This window comes from Somniosus microcephalus, chromosome 7, assembly GCF_052327205.1.
Source record: "Somniosus microcephalus isolate GS21.2 chromosome 7, FLI_Smic_1.0, whole genome shotgun sequence".
NCBI lineage: Eukaryota > Metazoa > Chordata > Chondrichthyes > Squaliformes > Somniosidae > Somniosus > Somniosus microcephalus.
Window position 1 is genome coordinate 9,878,300 of NC_140993.1, and position 4,870 is coordinate 9,883,169.

The 4,870-nt window shown below is 58.1% G+C and overlaps 1 long non-coding RNA gene across 1 annotated transcript; it reads left to right on the top strand.

Moving 5' to 3' along the window:
• Positions 1-1,272: 1,272 nt before the first annotated feature.
• On the top strand, positions 1,273-2,921 carry LOC147114506 (uncharacterized). The gene is made up of 2 exons (XR_015078949.1): positions 1,273-1,473; positions 1,633-2,921. It is a non-coding gene; the product is annotated as an uncharacterized LOC147114506 (long non-coding RNA).
• Positions 2,922-4,870: the final 1,949 nt, after the last annotated feature.

Genomic DNA, 4,870 nt, shown 5'->3' on the forward strand with positions numbered 1-4,870 from the left:
ATATTTCAACACTCATTTATTAACTAATAGATTGGCTGTTGATAAAAGATTAGGGGCTAGATTTTCAGTATAGGCAGTTTTGGGGCGCTAACCTTAGCGCCCGGCCGAAGTTAGCGCCCGCCCCAAAGTAGCGCCCCGTTGCCGGGAATTCAGTGGCTTCGCCCTAAGAGGTTGGTGGAGCGCTAAAAGAGGCGTTCCACCACTATCTTTAGGCGCTAAGCCGGCGGTCCAGAGGGATAGCGCCCAGGCGGGGCGCAGCGCGGGTGCGGTCATTTTTGGACTGACAGCAGACCCCGTGGCGCCGACCAGCTCTTAAAGGGGGAAGGGACGAATTGGTCTGCTGCCACGCCCTGCACACTGCAGCCTTGCAAAGAGGCCTCAACACTGCTGCTCAGCCCCAGGGAGTCATGGCAACGCCAGAGAAGGCCCGTCAGCGTGCCCTGCGCTTCTCAGAGGGTGATCTGGACATAATGGTCACAGCTCTGGAGGTGAGGCGCAAGATCTTGTTTCCAGAGAGTGGGAGGAATCCAACCCACCATGACTACACCAAAGCCTGGAAGCAGATCGCCCAGAGGGTGACGTTCACCGGCGATGCCCCCAGGACCCACAAACAATGTCGTAAAAAATACAACAACCTGACCAGGATTGTCAAGGTGAGTAGCCTTTCCAGTCTCCTCCTCATTCTTGCATGTACACCTGACATGATGGGCAAAGGGAGCTGAAAGTCCTATTGGCCAGCCCTCAGCCAGCAGCATTGGGGCAGTCATGAGCATCAAATGGCCATTCGGCACTCTACACTTTGGCCAAGCTATTCCACCATGGGAGACTGTGCACACTACATCAGGGCTTCACTCTGGCCAAGCTATTCCACCATGGGAGGCAGTGCACACTACATCAGGGCTTCACTCTGGCCAAGCTATTCCACCATGGGAGGCAGTGCACACTACATCAGGGCTTCCCTCTGGCCAAGCTATTCCACCATGGGAGGCAGTGCACACTACATCAGGGCTTCACTCTGGCCAAGCTATTCCACCATGGGAGGCAGTGCACACTACATCAGGGCTTCACTCTGGCCAAGCTATTCCACCATGGGAGGCAGTGCACACTACATCAGGGCTTCACTCTGGCCAAGCTATTCCACCATGGGAGGCAGTGCACACTACATCAGGGCTTCACTCTGGCCAAGCTATTCCACCATGGGAGGCAGTGCACACTACATCAGGGCTTCACTCTGGCCAAGCTATTCCACCATGGGAGGCAGTGCACACTACATCAGGGCTACACTGCGCACTTACAGCCCGTCCTTTCTCTTGCAGGCTAAAGTAGCCTTTAATCGCCAGGCCCGTGCCAGGGGTGGCCGCGCCAAGCTGCAGAAGCTCACTCGGCTGGAGGAGCGCGTGTGTGTGCTCATGGGAGCCCGTGTGATCGTCCCCACAGCGTGCGGAGTATCCGACCCTCCACTGCCCGGCAATGGTAAGGACCTCGCCTTTTGGCCCTCTCGCGTCGCACTGGCCCATCCGAGCTACCTCCTTTGCCACTGTCCCACCAATGCGCTGAATGCCACCAGTCCTAACTCCCTCGCTGACGCCGTCTCCTCACTCTGAAGCTACTCTTGTGCATTCCTGCTTTCAGCTGGTGACGACCAGGACCCTGAAGCTGCCAGTGACAGCACCTCAGAGCAGGAGGAGGAGGAGGAGCAAGCCGGACCATCGGGGGAACAGTCACGTCCCGCAGGAGAGGAGGAAATGCTTGACACCTCCTCACTGGACGAGTGCCTGGAGGAACTGTCGCAGGGCAATGCAGCTTCTGGGACCAGTGGCATCCAGCCACCCAGGAGCCGTGCGCGCGGCCCGCGGCTTCCCCCCAAAGGGGGGAAGGATCAGAGGGGAGTGCTGCTGATCGGCACACTCGCCGCCACCAACGTGGCAAGGGTCCCTTAGTTCGGCCCCCTCCTCCCCAGCGGGAGAGTTGCGACTCCAGTCCGGACACCTTCACCTCGGAGGAGGTGCGGAAGCTGGATAAGATGGCCGAGGATTCGGACCGGCGCCACACGGAGCTCATGAGCGTGGTGGGGCGCATGCCTGAGGCCATCGAGTCGCTGGCGACCAGTGTGCGCGAGTTCGGGGCAGCAACTGCCGCGAGTGGCCGCATGCTGACTGATGCCATCAAGACCCTGGTGGATGTGATGCGCGCGCACACCAGGACAACAGGGGCACTCACTGCTGCCACACGCGCTGTCTCAGGCAGGCATCGCCAGGGCAGCCGCCACGCTGGACCATCCCAGCAAGCCGCCCCTCGGCTGATTGTTGCGGATCCTGCAGTGCGGGCCCGGCCGAGTGCCACCGCGCCACAGCACCAGCCAGCGCATCCCAGATGCCAGCTGGCCCACATTGCGCCATCCGTCGCCGCCATTCCCCCACTGGGGCATCAAGGGCGAGCGGCTGCAGCTGATGGTGGCCAGGCTCAGGTGCGCCACTCAGCAGACGGCCCCTCGAGGCCCAAACGCCGTGTAGGCCGCCCCCCAGCGGCATCTGGCGGAAGGGCATCTGAGCCTCAGGCACCTTCCCCCAGCCTCGCAGCAGCCACTGGGCAGAGCTTGCGAAGGAGCAGCAGGCCGGGCAGGGGAGGCAAAAGGCTGGGCAAGGTCTCGCCCTCGCGGGCCACTCAGTAGAGGGTGTGGCCAGCTTTCCTTTTATATGGCGGTGGCCATCTTTATTTTGCCCATGGTTGTGTTGTTGGAGGGCTTATTTTTTGCGTTAGGCCGACGTTGAGGCCCGGTTTGAAGAAAGGTGGAGTGACTCCTCCCCAGTTTGTGGGAGTGAGTCGTTTGTTGGGCTTTTTGTGGGGCCCGTTTATTGTTTTTGGGGATTCATGTGGGAAGGGCTTTTCATTTTTGTGTAATAAAAAATTCTCTTTATTCATGCAGTCTCCATGGTTGTTCTTCTTAGTGTTTGTTGGCTTCGCCGGCTGAGGGCTTGCGGAGCGGCTGCATTCATCTTCCCTCATGGCCCCTGGCCATTCCCTGACAGGGGGCTTAGAAGTACCGTGTAATAAGGTGGCGTCGTGCGGCCCTTGGCCCTGGTCGCTCCCTCCTGGGAACGTACTCCTGCTCCTCCTCCTCCTCATGCTCCTCCTCCTGAGGTGCTGGTCCAACGTCAGGTGGCAGTGCCTGAGTCCTGCGGATAGCCAGGTTGTGTAGCATGCAGCAAACCACCACAAATTGGGAGACCCGGTCCGGCGAATACTGGAGAGCTCCTCCGGAGCGATCAAGGCAGCGGAACCGCTGCTTGAGGACCCCAATAGTTAGCTCGATGATGTTGCGGGTGGTTTGATGGCTCTCGTTGTAGGCCTCTTCAGCAGCGGTCCTGGGCGCGCGGAGCGGGGTCATGAGCCAGGTGCACAAAGGATAGCCTTTGTCCCCGAGTAGCCATCCTCTTGGGGGAGGCTGTGCCTGGAACATGTCATGCACAGTACTCTGCCGCAGGATAAAGGCATCGTGGCTGCTGCCTGGGAAGCTGGCATTGACTGCCATGATGCACTGCTTGTGGTCACAGACCAGCTGCACATTCAGAGAATGGTAGCCCTTCCTGTTGCGATACTGCTCGCCATGCTCCAGAGGGGCCCGCAAAGCCACATGCGTACAGTCAATGGCGCCCTGCACAAAGGGGAATTCCCCGAGTCTGGAAAATCCCAATGCGCGCTGATGCTGGCTCTCCAGGGCCATGGGGAAGGAGATGAATTGGCTTCTCCTTCTGAACAGTGCTTCGGTCACCTGGCGGATGCAGCGATGCGCGCCGTACTGGGAGATGTTTGCTATGTCCCCAGCAGCGTATTGGAAGGAGCCGGTGGCATAGAAGTTCAATGCCACCGTCACCTTCACTTCCACCGACAGAGACGTCCTGCACCTGAGCTTTGGCCGCAGATCTCGGCGAAGCAGGTGGCAGATCTCTGCAATCACCTCCTTTCGGAATCGGAGCCTTTTAACACATCGCGCGGCACTCATGTTTAGGTAGGAGCGCTGCTGGCGGTATAGCCTGACTGGGTAAGGCCTACGTGGCCGACGCCTGTAGCCCCCTCTGCCTCTAGCCAGGGCTGCCCCTCTCACAATGCGTCTGCGAGCCCTACGGACATGGAGCTGCAGCTCCGCGTTGGCACCCCATGCAACCCCCATCAAATCCTGGCAAACACTCAAATTTCCAAAAGGCCACTTGCAGCGCTCTGGCCTGAGTCCAAAAATACCTGAGCTCTTGCTGCTTGAAACCAGTTAGCTATCCTCCTTGTTGTGTCTCCAGAAATGCGTTGCACAAGAGTGTTTTCTGAAAAAAGGCTGGCCTTTATACTGGAGAGCACGTCCCCTTTAATTTGCGCCCCCCGGGGCCCGCGCTGGTTGTGTTGCGTTCCTTTTTCCAAACGCTCCGGCCGCCAGCCACACAATGGGGCGGTCCGACTGAAGTTTGGAATCGGGGCGCACAAAGGGCGTTGCACGAGGATGTGACGTCATTTTCTGCGCGCGCATCCGGGTGGGCGCTAAACTTTGCGCCGGCGCTAACGGGCAACTTAATTTGGGGCGGGGCGCAAACTGCGCTGCGCACGGGCGCTACACGCATAGCGCCCGAAAATCACTTCTCTTAAGGCGCTAACTGCTGGCGCTATCAACTGAAAATCTAGCCCTAGGTTTATGGCAGAAAAATTAACCATCACCATCACCAAGAGACATTGAGGGAAGATTTCCTTCTTATTGCAAAAGTGTAAATGCATTCTTTACTCTCGTGTTTATAATTTCATCACCAACTGCAAATAAGAAGTCCTACCCATCAGCTCTTAATGGATCAAAAGCCAAGATCAATTAGGTTCCAGTAACAAGTTAAAA